Source organism: Malurus melanocephalus, unplaced genomic scaffold, assembly GCF_030028575.1.
Source record: "Malurus melanocephalus ecotype Western Australia unplaced genomic scaffold, MMel_1.1 scaffold_11, whole genome shotgun sequence".
Classification (NCBI taxonomy): Eukaryota; Metazoa; Chordata; class Aves; order Passeriformes; family Maluridae; genus Malurus; species Malurus melanocephalus.
This window is the reverse complement of record NW_026623243.1, coordinates 3,698,014-3,716,425: the sequence shown is the minus strand read 5'-3', so window position 1 is coordinate 3,716,425 and position 18,412 is coordinate 3,698,014. Positions and strand designations below refer to the sequence as shown.

Here is an 18,412-nt window from a genome sequence, read left to right as displayed (position 1 = left end):
GACTATGTGGTCCAATCGCTCTGCTCAAAGCAGTCACCTAGTGCAGGTTCTTGCAGATGATGTCCAGCTGCGTTTCAAACAACTGYAATGATAGAAACTTGGCAGGCTGTCTCTGTAACACGTGCCTGTGTTTGGCACCCTCACGGTTAAAAAGTTTTCTTTATGTTCAAGTGGAATTCCTCATACTTCAGTTTATGCCAATTCTCTCCTGTTCTTTCACTGGAAACCATTTAGCAGAGTCTAATGATTTACTGTCCCTGCTCAGATATTTGCACACATTGATAATAACCCTTTGAATTTTGTATTCTGTAGTATAAACAATCCCATCTCTCTATGCTTCTCCTTACACATCAGGATTGGATCTCATCCCCTAATCATCTCAATGACCCTTTACAGGATTTATCCCAGTATGTCTATGTCCTTCTTGGCCTGGAGAGCCACAGGACAGAACACTCCAACTGTGGTCTTGCCASGGCTGAGGCAAGGTGGGAGAAATAACATCTCCCTCAATCTGTTGGTGTCCCTGCCCAGTGGAGCTCAGGATGCTGCTGGCCATCCTTGCAGAAAGATGCGTTTGTGAACAACAATTTTTGTTGTACCCGGGTGCTGCTGGCAGTGCTGTCACCCAGCCAGTCACAGTCCCCAGCTGCTCAGCTGCAGAGCTGCCTGGCCCACAGTGTAAAAATTCCACAACCAGTGCAAAGCATCACGAGTGCATTCGTGTGGCCCTCCCTTGTCACCACGGAGGCAGAGCACTGTAGCTGGCAGTTATTGGAAAGACCAGCATGGAAACTATTTTTGTTTTTTCCAGGAGTCAGGCTCCCCTTACAGACCCCACCGGCCGTCCCTGGATGCTGCCAGTCGGTCCCGTAACGTCTGAACGCGCAGGGAACGCTGCTACTGTTATACAGCTCAGCTTTATTTAACAAYCCCTAGCAAACGTCATTGCCTGATGAACCCCGAGAGACTCGGGAGCACCTTCTCTGCAGTGGTCTCGGCTAGCCCATGCTCGAAGCCGCCATGCCCGGCTGCAGGCCAGGCCGGCCCCCCCCCCACCCGGCGGGCTCGCTGAGGCGCTGCCGGCAGGGGGGGCGCGAAGGCCGCGGCTCGGCCGGGCCGGGGTGGAGCGGAGGCGTCTCCCGGCAGTGGTCACGGCACAGCGCCCGCGAACGAGCCCTTTCCCGGCTGGGACGGTCTCCATAACGGGGGGTCACTGCGGAAAGGAGTTTGCGTTGCTGCGCTGAGCTGCGTTGACAGCCAGAGCTGCATTCTTTCCACAGAAAGCGGCGGCTGTCGCGGGAAGGCGGGCAGGGCAGAGAGCCTTCTCGGTACCGGGACCGGCTGTTCCTTTTCCTAGGCAAGAACGGCTGGAATCCCAGGAGTGCCATTTCACACCATTACCAGATGGTACGAAGCAAATCGAAATGCCGTAATGAGTCGAGGGTCGTGTCAGGGACGAAACTCCGCACCAATTTTGTGCGTTTCAGCACAAGGAGTTCTGTGTTTGGAGGCGCGGGGGTGGGTCTGGGGACCCGGCTGACTCGGGAAAGGGCATTACACCCAAAGCATGATCCTCAGGAACATCCTGGGTCGGAAAACTGCGTTAATCATTATTTGCATAAGAGGTTTGCTGGTTTTTTTTTAATTCATTGGTGTACCAGCAAGAAGTGAATAACTATTTGGTGTCATTTSTGCACGAGCTAATAAGTAGAAGAATTGAGTGTCCCATTCTAGATCATAAACTAAGTAATGGGCAAAGCACAGGCCAGAATTCTGAATCCAGCCCACCTTCCTGTCCAACACCAAACACTAGTACCATACTTCTGCAGTGATTCACACCCTTTCACATCGCACTGAAATGTGTGATGTGAGTAATACAATGCTTCTCATTGTACTACTTTACCACAGCCTTAATTTCACAGCAAGTCTGGGAAGATATCAATCCKGAAATGTGCCTTGCATTGTCAGAAAATAACTATGCCCAGCTTGTGATACTTATTCTCATTTGCAATCTCAACAAATTTCCACAAATAGAGCTAGAACAATGGTTCTGTTACAAGCAATCCGTGGTATTTCAGCTGCTGCAGGAGCATGCATGCAGTTAATGGACAAGTTGCAGAAACACTGTGCAGTTTCTGCATCTGCTTACAAAAGATAAATTTCATTGACATCATCTGAATTTGTCTTCACCAAGTTATTAACCTATTAAAATAATTATACCACCGTTTTGAGCAGCAAGAATTTTTTTTCTAATAACTTCACACATGTAAAGATCTCCCGCTTCCTAGAGTGGACACAAATTAGCATTTATTTCATTAGGATCATGTCTTGGTTTTATTAACTGTCCTTTGTATTGCAGTTATAATTTCCATATTGTTGGCAACATGGGCTCCGATGTGTAAATTCTTCAGAGGGCTTCTTGGAATAAACAACAYAACTTTCAGAAAGAGCCAAAAATAGCTGTTCTGAGCAGAGCCTTGGGATATGTGTGAGAAGCTGGGAGAAGTGGGGGAGCAGCTCAGACTGGCTCTGATCAGGGATTTCCAAACCATATGGGCACCTTGTGGTGCATAAGACATTTCAAAACCTCCCCTATGCAGGAAGGTACAGAAAGAAACTGAAATGCCAAGGAGGAACTCACAAGTTTACATCCTTGCTGGGTTGGTTATGAGGTCAGACAGGTAATTTCTAGGCACCACATAAACTAAAACCTTTAAAAGGGAGTTCCACTAGCACTAAAATTCCTGTACATGACTTGAAGACTGCCACAGTTGAAGTTAATCCCYAGTTCCTGGAAGCCTAGCAAAGATGGCCCACTCTGTATTGGACAGACTATTAGAATATTAGAACAGAATATTACAAAGCCTTTACCATGGAAAAATTATTGGTCAATAGCTCCTATGAAGGGGGTTATCTTTTGTCATTTGCAGTAGAAAAAGTTGAATTGGGAAGCTGTGTCATGCATCAAATGTATCTTTTTGCTCTTCTTGTTGCATTAATTTTTTTTAAGTTTTTTGTCATAAAATATCAACAATTTGATAAAGTGACATTCGGGTGTTGTATTACAGGTGAGGATGGCTTTAGTTATTCACTAGCAACTGGCTTAGAGAARAAGAATTTCAAAGAGTTGTTCAAGAAAATCCAGGTCCTCATTTTCAGACATGGCCTGCAAAATACACTTCAAGAGCACACCAAGTAAACAAGGTGATGTTGTGGTTGTCTGAGGTGAGTCACTSTGTTCTGCTTCCACCCGGAGAGGGGAAATACTTGGATTTATCCTGGCACTGGTATGTTCTGGGGTGGTAATTTGCCTTTGGGGATATTCATGACGTAGTTTGTTTCTCTCCTCTCTTATTCCCTTTTTTTTACACCCATTTGTACTGTGCATTGCTAATGATTGAGGAAAAACCTTTTCTTCAAAGCCTAGAGACTTTGGCTTAATTTACCCAATTTAATTCAATTTTCCAACCGTTCTGTATGGRAGTGCARAACAATGTGTGCCTGTGCTTATTTRTTAGGGACCCCAGGGCCTGARCTTGGCCCAGTRACCGAATCATGCCTTTCTGCCAGTCAGTCCCTGGCAGAGAAGTTACATGAGTGACGATACCAGGGCTGCCATCACACTGGGCTGCAAGACAGCAATGAGATTGTAAGAGGAAAACAGATTTAGAAGTGAGAAATCATTTTAGCTGCGTGTGAAACAGGGCAAAAGCTCTTGGCATATGCGTGGCACTCATACCTGGCCTCTTTGCTGTGTATATTTGRGACAAAAGTTTGAATATTTAATTGTTTATGCCTGTCTTTATCAACTCACAGTGGTCATGCATGTGTGGGGGTTCATGCTGCATGATGGGGGCACAAAAGGCACCCCATGCCTGTAACATAGCAGTTCCCTTGCTGAGAAAAACAAGGCAGTTAAGAGTAGGCAGCACAGTCTGAAAAACTCCAGCTACTGTAACAGAAGTTACATTAAGAAAACATCTCAAAAGGGAAGCCCTTTGAGGGATTTTCTGTTGTGGGCAACACCAAACCCATCAAATGCAGAAGTGAAGAAGAAAGTAAGTACAGGAGTGCTTTTCCARCTATTAAATTCAGAAGCTGCTGTAAATCAAAGCGTTGTCAGAGATTCAGGTTTTCTTTCTCAAATGTCTTTTTTTCACTGACAGTGTTGAGATCTCTGATGTTCTGTTGCATATGAAAAAAGTAAATATGGTAATATCAACAGAAAATGGTCCATTAAAARTGCAGAAAATAGTCTTAGATTAACAACTAAGTCCATCTTGACCATCTTGTAAGAGATTTTTATGCAACCTAAAATCATTTTGGAGAATTTCTAAATAGTTGGAGATTAGCAYTGAAGCTTGGCATACCCTCTGCCTCCATCATGGCCAATAGCAGCACTCACAAACAAACCCAAAATGTATAATCCAAAAGTCAAAACATGGGATACATAGATTTTTATGCCCTTATTCCTATATGCTAATCGCTAGCTCTGGAGAAGAACATAGCTGAATGTTTTTAGGTTATCCAAGATTCTCCATTCACATTCAACAGAGTAGATTTTTCAGAAGTATTTTGTCCAGGTAGTCAGGATTTGCTATCATAGCATGATGAAGTTTAGGTTGCTTCAGTGCTTTTTATATTTCCAGACAGCTGAAGAGTTGCAATATGTCAAACAGTATTRGATAATGTCTTTCAGATATAAAAAGCTCTTTATAAAGCTGGGTAGGTCTGCCCATCAAGGTTGTGCTGATGGTAATTAAAGTAGTAAAGATTAGTAGGAAAGGAATTTTCATTTATCACAGTGACCACCTAGCTTTAGGCTGAGGGGTCGTGGRATGCTTTTCCTCCCACCTCTGTTCTGGGACAACAGAACAGAGTAAAGAAAGTTTGGGTTGGGTTTACCCTCACAGATGCAATCTTCTAAAGAGCTGTAGCAATCAGGAGCTGAGGGCAAGTTTACAGCAATTCATCCACTGCCCAGCAGACACTGGCAAKATACTCCTAACTCTGAGGTCTTAAGAAATGAAAAGATTCACATTTCTTCTTGGTGAGTCCTAAAAACAAGTCAACCTACAGTAAGCTCAAAGAAAATGCTTGTCCAGAATTTATGACTGTTCACTTATGGTGTTTAAAGATGTGCCTGATTAAGTAATCTACCAGACTGTTCTAATAACTGCAGCACAGAGTGATCTGATGCCATATGCATGAGTCCAAAAGCTTCATTACTTCCTGGCATTCAGAAAACCTCTTAATGGTTTTCACTTCATTGTCATAACTGACATTGATTATCGTGAGATGTGCTAGAGAGATCATTCACAGGCTTGCTGGGCTACTTCAGACCCCAGTGCTGGAGGAGTTTGCAATGAATATCTGTGTCTTGGGCAATATGGGCAGTAAAATACCTGGCAGAAATTTACCCAAGTATGAGAAAATATAAAATGCAAGTTAAATATGTTTTGTGCCTGCCTCTGGGTCCTTTTCTGTCTCACTCTGAAGTTAATATTGGCAAAGGATTTCACTCCAAAAGGCCTATTTCTACTCTTTAAAATTACCTAGTATTAGATCATTAGCGCAGTCTGTGCAGTTAAGTTACATTCAGAAACTGAACCTTGTTCACTTTYCAAACAGTGCCTGTTTCCTTCCAGTGACTCTAATAAGAAAGCAGACAACCAGCTCAGCAGTAGATGTCTACAGCAGGTCAGATGAAACCCATCATCAGCAAAATTGTTGTCCCAGCTACTAGATTAGAGGCTTCTCAATCCCTACGTTTTTCATTGTGAATACATGTTTTCTTTTGATCACTCTGCATAGTCACACTACTTCATTATGCTAGGTGCATGATGCTAGGTGATGACCTCAAAATGAAACATTTGGGCTCACTTCAGTAAACCAAAGTAGATTTTTTTTTTTTTATTTTGGTCTGTGATAACATTTCATTTAGATTTTTAAAACAGTGGKAAAACTTTAAGGTTTTTAATTAAACTTTTGTATGAATATCTTGTTTTCTGGAGAACTTCATGATCAGGTTTTTTCTTCATGTGTAATAAAAACAATATTGAAATGTTGGAACTCCACTTGGGATTGAAACTGGGCTCTGTTTAACAGCACTGAAATCATACTGAATTCAGCCAATTAGGTCACCAGGTTATAAAAGGACATTACAACAAGGAGAACCTACCATATTTAAACAGCTTTGTTGTCTTTTCCTTTCACATTTGCTGTAGCAAACCATAATATTGATTATAATGAAATACTGGCCACAGCTGGATGACTGGGGTATGTTTTCTGGCCGTGCAAATGAATGGGATGGCCTGGCTTGCTTATTGCAGCACAGCTAGATCCTTTCCACAGCATGGTCTTCACTATGCCATGTATTGCAACCAGCCCCTGACCTCGTGTTATCCCTCAAGACACTCCTGGCCATCTTCCGAGGCAGTGCTGGTTAAAATGTCATGTGGCAAAACTGGCCCAGGTATGGGGTTAATAAACTCCAAAGAATATGACTGATAGAAGTTACTTATCAAGCCGATACCCTGGCCCTGTTTAGCTAGCTTGCAGTTGGCTTTTAGCTCACTACTGCTGAAYAGAAGTCTCCAAGTAGTGTAGACTGGCTCAGGGCCACACCACTGAAGGTTAGCTCCCTTCAGAGCAGATGTCCTTGTGCCTCAGTCACACCTTGGTGGCTCCAAGATGCTGCTACTACATGAACTGCTGCTTTCAGGTGAAAGTGTTCAAAATAAGGTAAAAGGCGTTTTGCAGTCCATCAGGTGTTCTGATAGCGAAGGATGCAGTGTGTGTATTGCATGCCCACAGATACACTGCAGCAAAGAGTGGAGGGCAAAACATGCTGACGTATAATGGAATGACTGTAGAGGGGAAGAGAGACAGGTAGCTCCATAGATTTGGGGAAAAGAGCCTAGAGTGAACTGTTCCCAGTTCAATGCCTGGGCTTTGTCCTTGCTAAAGCAGACAGGAGAGAAACCAGAGACATGCAGTGAAGCTACAGCTAAACAGACTGAACAAAGTCTCTTTCCCTTGCCCTTGTCCATTTAGCAGCAGTAGCACCTTCAGATTCTAATAAAATGTTTAACAATGATCCCTCATTGGCTTTGGGAAATCCTCATGGATTGGAGAACTGGAATCTAGTCAAACCATGTTTAGCTCACAGGTTCTCTAAAGCCAAAACTTTCCAATGTCAAAAYGTAACTTTTAATTTTAGGAAAACTGGCCTTAAAGGGCCAAGTGGTTTCCACACAAAGGAGAACATAAACATTTGCTGATCCAAACTGGAGCATTTCTGTGTATAGTTTGTGGCCAGGCTTTGCAGCAGCACTCTGTTGCATGGTAAAAGTCAAAATGACACTGTCATCTGTTTCGCAGAGATACGATTTTACTACAGTGGTGCCCAGTGAAGAGTCCTCTCTAATAAAAGAGTCATAAATGTCTATTTTCAAAAGGCCTTATCTGAACCGTAAAATTTATCTTCAGTCATGAGCTATTAAATAAGGCTGTGGCACTAAGCATGATTTTATCTTATGGCAGCACTGTAGACAGTATGTTTAAATTTGAGTTGGTTTGCCCTGGTTCAGTCCTTTTTGGTAACTTAAGGGATGCCTCAAATTATAACACATTTTTATATTGCTAGCTTTTTTTAATAGATTTCATAAAAACCCAAAAGAAGGCTGGTTTTRTGCCTGTAATTTTTATGGACCAATAAATCTGTTAGAAGGAGTGGTTTTTCACAGCTAAATTCCAGCTCTGWGCAAGCACATTATTTTCATTGTCTTTGTAGTAATATTAATTACTATAACGAAGATTCTGTACAAAGTCTTGCAGATACAGGTTTGTCATACTGGAAACACCCTGAGGAATCATAGTAGGTTCTTTTACGCTTTTATGTTTAAAGACTGATTGGGAGCTCCTGGCGGAGAACTATGGTTCAGGGCAATAGCAATAAAAAATGTAATAAATGTGAAATCATTTCAGATCTGTGTGATAGCATCTTATATCAATTAAGCCAACTCTGTGCCCAGAAAGCCAACTCTATTCTGGGCTGCATCAAAAGCAGCATGGCCCCTACAGGGAGTGCTGCATCCAGCTCTGGAGAGATACTAACCTKTTGGAGAGAGCCCAAAGGAGGCCACCAAGATGGTTAGAGGGATGGAGCACCTCTCCTATGAGGAAAGCCTGAAGGAATTTGAGGTTGTTCAACCCAGAAAAGAGAAGGCTTCAGGGTGACCTAATTGTGTCCTTATAGTACCTGAAGGGAGCCTACAAGAACAATTGAGGGGGACTTTTTGCAAGAGCATGTAGTGACAGGACAAGGGGGAATGGCCTCTGAAAGAGGTGAAATTAGATATTGGAAAGAAATTCTTTACTGTGAGAGTGGTGAGGCACTGGCACAGGTTGCTCAGAGAAGCTCTATCCCTGGAAGTGTTCAAGACCAGATGGATGGAGCTCTTGTGCTACCTGGTCTAGTGAAATRTTTCCTGTCCATGGCAGCAGGGTCAGAACTAGATGACCTTTAGGGTCCCTTCCAACTCAAACCATTTTATGATTCTGTGGTTCTATGAAGAGCATTTTTTTTTTCATGCACAGCAATACCTAGCCCACTTTCCTGAGGGCTGGAGGTGGTGGGACAGGTCCTCTATCTGCCAGGCCAGGCASAAGTAGATGTTCACATCCAGGAGCAAGTCTCTGTTTCCCAAGACCACTTCAATATCCAATAGCTGCACCTGCAGCGTACCTCAAAAATTCCCACTACACCAGCTCATTACCTTCTTTTATGCATCACCCAAAAACCTTATCCAGKTCTGAGCCCTCCTACCCCCAGCTCCACTCACTGGCACTGCCAGTGACCACAGGCACTGCCTCCCACCTGTCATCAGGTGTCTCAAGACCTAGTTCCATGTATAGTCCCTCATTACAAATCCATTACCTGCTGGCATTTCTGTGGTGCTCATCTGCAAAGCCATGTGATTGCCAGCTACAGAGCCACAGGGCTGCAGAACCATGAGTTGCTGTGCAGCAAGGTCACCCCAGGGACCCACTGGCCGTGCGTTGACCATGGTCATTACACTCTCAAGGTCTCCTTTTCAGTTGGTGTAGAGAAGAAAGCGACCACCAGAAATAAACCAATAGAAGCTTCAGGAGGTGTGATGGTCTGACGATACATGCAAAAACCAGCTTGGGAAAGTTCATGCTAAGAATTGCATAATAAAGAAGTACTTTGGTTTCTAGGAAGAAGAGAGATTGCAAGAATATTGTAAGATAAAAGAAGGAATCATCCAAGTGAGCTTGTAGGTCACACTATCAACACTACTGAAAAGGAATTGCTTCTAAGCCTTTTTAAAAAGCTAGTAAGAAAAGGAAGTATCTAATTAGGATGTAGATCTGCTGGCATGGAAACATCCATGAGCTATAGGAAATCAAACATGAGAGGCATATGGCTAAGAGCAAGCTGCAATTCTTGTTCATYATATTTTATAGGTAACAAGCATGCTGACAAATAGCTTGCCTTCACCTCTCCCTCATCCCCATAATCCACATACAGGCAAACATAACAGCAATTCCACTGTGTCTCTGTAACAGTTTTATCACCTCTGAGCCTGCATTTTAAAAAAAAAAAAAACATTTTTGGTCTTGTCAATTTGCAAAAAATTGGCCATTTTTCATAGAACTGTAAAATCATTAGGACTGGGAAAAAAAGTATAAAATCACCACATCCAACCATTAACTCAGGACTGCCATGTTACCTCTAAACCATGTCCATGAAAAGGAAGGGAGTAAAAGAAAACAAGGAAGTGGAGATATTAGTGGAGATATTCTGAGGGAGAAGGAAAGAATTTCTATAAATAACCATGCCATTTGGTGAAAAGATGCCAGCTGCAGGAGGCAGCTCCTTACTGGAATTAGCTACAGAGAGAGAGGAACACAGCACACATACACAGCATGCCAAAAAAGCGAGCAGCTGCCTGARGGTACCCCTTAAAAAGCTTTTGGASAGCACATGGCTGGTGTTGCCCGAAGGGAATGTTCAGGGGTGAACCTACACTCCAATTCCCAAGCCTGTTCCTGAACTATAATCCCACGTGCTTCAGTGTCACTTCTGTCTTTACCACAAAACCAGCAGGTTGTACTTAATATYGTGGTAACTTCTCTTAATATGGTTTTATCCTCTATTTTTATTTCACGGTCCCCTGAGGACTTTTCACTGCCTGTATCTGCACAAAAATTGTAACGTTTTTTCTGCTGCTTAGCTATGTTTGCTCCTGCTTGACAAAAGAAACTTACAAGRCACTCTTTCCTACTTAACTCTATTTAACAAATTACATTAAGGGRCACAGTCCTTTATGAAAATACCTASTAGCAATCGTTTTTTCTCAGAGGACTCTTGACCAGAACAACTGATCARAAAATACACCCTAAATGAGTTTTACAGAGGCGAAAAATCCAATTTCCCCATTCTATACTGGATTTGAATTGTTAAACTGTGATAAACATTATAATGGTTCAAAACATTGGAAAAAGTTACTGTCCTTTCYTGTTTAGCATAAATTTGTCACTGATATTTCAGATAGATCTAATCAGAATGATGTATTCATAGGTAATTATTTTTTTCTAGGAAATCATTACACAGTACATTAGCCAAGGAACTACACTTTAATGCCTAGGACTGCATAATTCAGCCTACACATGAAAGCTGAGAAGTTCATCCGAAAGAGGAAGTAGACATATCTTATCACCCTTGACTTGCTTACATTCCTGTGGCTTACTGCGTATCAGCAATAAAWTCCTGCTAAGTATTTCCATGATTCAGATCAGCATGTCATCATCCAAAAATCCGGTCGGAGCTGGCCTGCAAAAGGGCAAACATCTACAGCAAATGGAGCAGATTTGCCTGTAATCAATCACTCTCTCAACTTACATACTTACTGAAAATTGTGGTTCATTTCCTCAACACCAGTGGAGAGGAGCGATGATAAACCAGACAGCTTGGAGTGTGTTCATCATGAGTGTCCTCAGTTGCCCAGATCCCTGAGACACCTGGAGCTCTGTGGAAAATGGAGCTATTACAATATCCCCTGACTGCTGCAGCTTAAGAGCAGGAACTCTATGTGTGATCTTTTGGCAAACACCAAATATCAGTTTCTAAATCCCAACAGTGTAAAATGTGAGTGAGTAACCATCGGCTGAAACACTGCAAAGCCTTCTACCTACCTTCTGCAGAAAGCACCCGACTGGAAGGGGCAGTTTCCAACAGCAGGGTACAGGCTAGATGATGCTACACTTATAGCCTCCTCCTCTCCTTACAAATGTTCCAAATACCTAGGGAGTAGGTACACCATATACCTCCTCTGGAGCTTCCTTGTCTTGCTCCCTTCATGGGATCGCATTAAGAAAAAAAAAGTCTACAGGTTTTTAACATTTGGATGTTTTTCTAATTTAATGTCATTAATCTTGCAATTTTGAGCAGCTGCTACCTGGCTGAGAACATGGTGAGCATGGCAAAAAAAAAGCAGTGACTCAAACTGACTTTTGCCCTCCATAGGAGCAATGACTTTTGTTCAGTTCTACAACAAACCACTAAAGATCATTCAGATGAGCATACCCTGAGCAGTGCAGTCCATTGGGGAGCCCAGAAAGATCCCAGACCTCAAAGGTCAGAATTTGTTTAGTGCTATCTATGCAAATTTCAAGGGGTTTTCTCATCTGAAATAACCCATAACCAACAAAGAGGAAGTCACACTTCCTCACACAGCCTCATGAACGATGATTGACAGTAATGGCRTTGGCTGTGTTGCAGTTGTTTCTCCCTTTGTCACTCTGTGTTGCTCTGTAGTTCTGTCAGCGATTCCCAGCACTGKCTGGCTGGGTCTTATCACAACAGCCTTACTGGAAACACTTGCTCCTGTTTTATTCTTCACAGAATTCACCATTTATTATTATTGCATCGGTTATTATTGCACCAAGAAGTGCTTGTGAAGTGGAAATTCCCAACTTTGAACAAATTTACACAGATTACAGTCTATATTATATTTGCCTAGTTTCCTTATAGGGAACTGGGAACAGGTTGTGCTTTTAGAATTATCTGGTTTCCCTTCCCTGAGTTACCATCCTCTGAAAATGAAAAGAAGCTGTGTTGTAACAGGAAAAGATAACCAGTTTTATAATGGGTTGTGTGTCAGCTGATAACTTTGGTTATTGCCATTTCTGTACCGAGGCTCAGCTCCCAACATTGCATACAGCCATCAGAGCCAAGAAAGTAACATAATTACCTGAACACAGCAACCAGTTGTTCTCTGCAATGGCACAGCCACCGTGGCGCAGCATTGAATTTTCCCTCTGAGCTCTCTGGCATAATTCTCTTGTTCAGATTATCTGCTTAAAAGAGCACCTGGAATTCAYCCCAAAGCTTCCTCTTCTGCAATCAGCTAAAGTCAAAAAGAAAWTTCTGGAATGAGAATTTACATTGAAATGATTGCCATTGAAATGATTGCCATGAATTCATCCTGGAGACAAAAATGCATCAGAACTGGAACAATTTTTAGGGAGGTCTWGAAAAAATAAATGAGGAAAGATAYAATGAAAGAGATAAGAAAAGATGATTAATTTCAGGTTTTTGATTCCTACCTGATAGTGAAGCAATTCTGACAAGTCAATAAATTAAAATTTGCCTGAAAGACAAATACTGATACTATATCCCTTTTCCTACCCAATGACAGATCATGTCTTCACACATTAACTGTTGGAGGATGCAAATTATTAAAGTAAGGCAGATAACCAATTACTAAAGTAAAGTGGATACGATAAGAAGAAAACACAAAAACTACTTCTGAAACCAGTTTTTCAGCCCAAGGAAGACGTTGGGCAAAATAAATAATTTAATACCTCTGGGAAGATAGAATAGTAAACGGAGTGTATCATCACAATGCAATAAAACAATATTATNATAATTAGATGCTATAGAAATTACAGGAATCACATTCTGGACAGAGAAGAAAATTGATAAATCTTTGAAACAAGCTTTTTTTTTTGGTTTTTTTTTTTTTTTTTTTTTTTTTTTCTTTACTAAATGAAAACCAAGAGAAGAGAAGGGCAAGAGAGAATGGAGAGCTGGAAGCCAATCTTTGGCCTGTATGGCTGGATCCAAGGATGCTATGAACAGATGGAGATAATTTTTTATACAATAATGGGCGATATACTAATACAAACTAATAAGTAATACCTCTGTATTAAGAAGCCAGTCTACAGAATCAAGCAATTTCCTCTCCTGAGAAACTATGTCTCATTGTGTGTATGTGTGGTCCCTGAAGAYTTGGCTCTGCAATCCATACCTCAGTAATTACCTCATAAGAAGGGATAATTTGACAGCAGATATATCTTTTGTATTTTGTTTCAAAAGGTACTCATTAGTCATACATTGCACATTCCTCTAATGCACATTCCTCTCCTATATATCCTTTTAACCTTCTTTTTTTCCTTTTGTGTCTATGTGGAATTGAGAATTTTGTAGGAAAAAAAAATTGCAAACTTGCATTTGCTTCCCATTCTTGCCTTTGAAAAGTGKAAAGACCTTCTGCAAGGTCTGATGCTGCTATATTAATAAATCAAGTTAGTCAGGTATCAGGAGTTAGAGATTCATGAGGTAAAAAAATGGCAATGCTTGCTGTTTTGACTGCGGTTAAATGTTCAGTTAGAAAAAATGTAGCTGGAGCCCTGAAGCTGAAACAGAAGCATTATGAAAAGGAAACTGCTTGTCTGAAGAGACATGAGAAACAAAAGGGATGGGAAAAARTTGCTTAGCTGCCTTGTCAGAAAAAAAAAATGTAGGGAACTGTGGATTTCAAACTTTGCAAAAACTTCTATGACAATTCCCAGCCTTGTGCCCATTTTTCCTCTGAAAGCTGTACATGGAGTAACACTGGGGAAATTGGAAATGCTACATCTATAGGAAGTGCCACGAATGCCCACAGCCATCATGGCAAAGCCACCACTGCTTTTCATGAGCAAAATCATTCTCAGTCGCAAATATCATGAAACAATCGAATATAATGGATTAATCTGTAATTGGCTTTCATTTTCTTTTATGAGCAACACTTCTTTTCCTGTGAAGCAGCAAGGAAGTCACCGCAAGAGTAATCCTTCCACCTCAGGATGAGCAGCTCTCCTCTGGAATGAGGAGCAGCCAAAACAGAGCCACACCTGGACCTGCCCCYGTACTCATCTGTTAACCATCATTGTATGTGCATGTGTTTGCTTTATGAAATGCATGTCAGGACAGGAAGGCAGAGTATTGCATCTACCCATTAAATATAGTCTTTTCCAAATAAATGCTTCACGATGTTTTCCTGGCACACAGTTTGTTCTCTCAGTCTACAATCTGGTTCAGACACGGAGTTTTGAAGTCTCTTTCTAGCACATTCGGCCACAATGTTGCACGYCCCACTTGTCGCAGAGTCACTTCGACCAGAGCTGCAGGGCTGCCTTTGCACATATCACAGCACAGYCATGTGCTTTAGGGCCAGTTATTGGTCTCTGACCAAGGAATCCTGCTCCTTCCCATGAGTTACTGAGGCCCCAGGCAAATGCAGCTCAGGGACAAATCAGTGTTGGGGTGTTGGTCACAAGTTTGCGTTGAAGTTCAGGCTCACCCATCCCCAGAGGGAGTTTCCAGCCTTGTTTGTTGTCCTCACTGTATCTCAAGCCCCTACTTTGCATTTATKATTGCCCAGGTGTGTGGGAGTCCCTCTTCCCCATCCTCTTTTTTCTCAGACCCAGAAGGTGATTTGCACAATTCCCAAACTGTGGAGACAGGGCAGTATAAAAACTCAGTACCAGAGCTCGTACACACGTTGGCACTGGCAATCACCTGGCTTCAGTCCTACTAAGATACTGGATAAGGTAACCTTCAAACCATCACATCATAGCCTTCGGTAATCCAGTGCACCAAGAGAGGGAAGGCCTCTGTTTCCTCTTCTGTTTGCCACTTTTAAGARCAAAAGAAGCTGAATTGCTGCTGAGGAGACTTGTTGGGCTCTGAAAACACAGAGCAATAATATCCAGAAAGTTTTCCAAATGGGCTGTCTGGAAAATCAAAGAGATTTGTCAAGATTGCCAAGGAATGAATAAACAAATTAAATAAATTAACAATAAAACAAACAACCAAATAACTAGGTGTCTTGGATATTGTGTGGAGAATTTTGTGATGTAGTTTCAGAGAAACCATGAAATTATGGAAGCACATTTCAACACAGGTTGAAATTTCCCCATCAGGCTCCCAAATTCAGCAAGGCTTGAGCCTAGGCCCAATGGATAGTCTATTCTTTTCTTACCAGTCATTTATGGTTTAAAAGCTGTGTTCAGTTTTTCACAATTAATCAAATAAATGCTAAACTTATGGAGCTGTTAAGAAATACTTGATAAAAATCACAGCTGAGAAGGTGAAGGAGAAAGACTAATCCAAAGCAAACACTACTTTGCATAAATTAAGAGATTATTACAGGGAGATGTATCATTCACTGCAGAGCACTTCCCTTTGGACCACTTCCCTTTGGAGCAGTGCATGGCTAATTGCAAGTGCAATGACATTCCACAGTTTTCACTTTTGGCCCCAGCTGTGCTATAAACAGTCTGTCTGAAGACAATGATGCCTCTAGAGAGAAAAAAAGGAGGATGAGATTGAGGGCATGAATGAAGTTAATAAGTCCAAGTGCCAAATCCTGCACTTTGGCCACAACAACCCCCTGCAGGGCTACAGGCTGGGGACAGAGTGACTGAACAGTGGCCAGGCAGAAAGGGACCCAGAGGTACTGGTCGACAGCTGACTGAACATGAGCCAGCAATGTGTCCAAGTGGCCAAGGTCAATGGATCCTGGCCTGTATGAGGAATAATGTGGCCAGCAGGACCATTCTACCCTTGTACTTGGCACTGGTGAGGCCACAGTGAAGAATAATTAATTCATTGAGTTCTTAAGAAATGCAGACATAGCTGTTGAAGACAGTACAAGCTAGATGAACATTTAATTTAACTCAGCACAAACTCTCATATGTCCTTACACAAAGTAAAGGAAGCCTAAGGTGACTGGATAGAAATGTGGAAAAGTTTCAGAAGTTCAGAATGGTTCAGAAGCTCTGTTCCCGGCTAACTCATCAAGATTAGGTTTGGAGTTTCTACAACAGATAAGGAAGGATGGGATTYACAGAGGAAATGGTTTAACTGTGATTTCATACCTTCCCCAGGCAGTACTTCTTGCTTTTTCCAGCTCCTTATCCTCAGTTTTCCCAGATGTCAACCATCTGGGCTCCAAGAACAGGACAGAAAATACATTGTTGTATGGCAAAATGGGAATGTGTGCCTCTAGYTCCAGCCTCATAATCAACCCTCAGAATGATTTGGAGGTGGCATAATGGGAAGCAGCTTGTTTCATTGTGAGATGTAACATGGTTGAAGGAGAAGCATCTTTATTACGGGACATGATGAAAAGGTAGCTGACCCCACAAAATATCAGAACAGCATCTTGCCCGGAGTTGTATCAATGGGGACATAATATAAGCCTTTAGAAGAACTAGGAAGGATGACAGTAAAAGCATGGAAGCTTATAATCTTCTGATCCAAAGCCCATCAAAATTTGCCTAGTGAGGAAGAGATTTGATTCCTCATGCATATGATTGGTTCTCTCTGAACTAAACCTGTAATTATCCACATTTCAAAAGMTGTTTCATATGTCTCATAGTCTCAAAACTTGCTTTCCATTTACCTGGAAATGAATCACTGAACTTACGCAGAAGAATTGAAAGCTCTGGTGCTTCTGGGAAATGAAACTTATTAGTGTGCATATGCCAAGCAAACAAAAAAAAAAAAAACCACAAAAAAAATGGAATTCATATTTGACTGGGTTATACTACTAATTACTACAGATGACTTACAGATCTGATGCATGCTTTCCTCGAGCAGGACAATGTCTGTTTTCTTCATGACAATACTAAGTGGGCACTRAACAATATTGTTTCTGGCAGGCATAGAAATTGTTGCTGTCAAGCAGTGATTCACAGGGCAGATATGCAAGAGAAAGTTTCTTGCAATGTTCATTCTTTGTCTCCCTTTGTCTCATGCTTCACACACATGAAGAGCACGCACCCCTCACAAAAATTCACAACTGTGAGATTAGACATAGGGAATTGTGGTTATGAATTGTGTTACAATGAACATTCTTTATGTGGCACTCCCACTTGGCTGTAGTTTTTCAGAATTCCATAAAATTGCCTATTACATTTAAAAGCAATTTCTTTACAGGTAGTCCAGTCACCATCTGAGGGACTAGGAAGAGCTGGTCTCAGGGGGAGCAGGAATTTTATCAGAAGAGACAACATTTGCCTGAAGCAGAATGTTAGAAAAGGATTCATACAGATCTGCTTGGGAGTCAGTGGGAAAAGCTACCAGCAACTTTCTAACTACACAAATGCAAACAGGCAGACCTGAGCCAAAGTATAGAAATACTGTTAAGGATTATTTGCAAACATTTGCCATAAGCAGGAATGTTTTAATGGTAAGCAYTTAGGATGAGTTGTCTAGGCTCCCTTTAAAACAAATATCCAAGCAGAATGAAATATGCCTGGAAACTACCTGTCACTGCAGTGGCCATCGTAGGAGCCTAGACTACTATCTTTGAATGAACACTTTACTTTCAGGTTAAGTGACATGTTTGTTGTGTCCACCATCCAAATTTTCCTGTTAAAACAGGACCATGCCACACCATACCATCCTCTTTGGTGTTTTCAGTGCTTCAGCCAACAAGAGATAATATACTGCAAGACATCCAGTGTCTATGCAGCTGAAACAGGACTTTCTCATTGAAAGCATCCAGCTTAGTACAGCTATTGTTGCTTCAGGACCTTAGATGAGCTTGTTGTTGGAGGTGGTGTTTTGCCTTAGCCACATCTCTATCACTTTAATTCATGTTCAGTCTGGGAACATAGTCATAAAGTTGATCTTAATAAAAATCCCTCTGTACAATTCAATCTTTCCTGCAGAAAAGTCTTTTCCACTGGAAGAAAAGAGTAGTAGTATGATGGTCCCTCAGCTGGATGGCCAAGTTTCTTGTTTCTGGCTGCAGACTGGAAGGTATTAGTGGAAAAGCAGGTGTCTGGATAGGTCAGAGCTTCAACTTTGCAAAGTAACTAAGTACTTTAGGAAAGCTGCCTTGCCACCTCTGCGTTTGGAACTGCACTGAATGACAATATACCTAATTGATGTGCAGTCTAAACAGTAAAGCTTTTATGTCAAAGGAGTCAAGCAGAACTTGTCCTCTCCAGAGTACCTCAAAAAATCTTGTTTTAACACAGTGGGTAKGTCTCTTACACCACACTCTGTAAATGTCTCACCGAATGTCTTGAAACAAAACAAAAC

The 18,412-nt window shown here is 41.7% G+C and overlaps 1 long non-coding RNA gene across 2 annotated transcripts; it reads left to right on the top strand.

Annotated features, from left to right (window-relative positions):
* The first annotated feature begins 1,366 nt into the window (after positions 1-1,366).
* Positions 1,367-12,277, top strand: LOC130581052 (uncharacterized). 2 transcript variants are annotated; one of them, XR_008966184.1, is made up of 3 exons: positions 1,367-1,407; positions 3,069-3,204; positions 10,628-12,277. It is a non-coding gene; the product is annotated as an uncharacterized LOC130581052 (long non-coding RNA). The 2 variants fall into 2 exon arrangements; XR_008966186.1 differs by having other exon boundaries at positions 3,069-3,225.
* Positions 12,278-18,412: the final 6,135 nt, after the last annotated feature.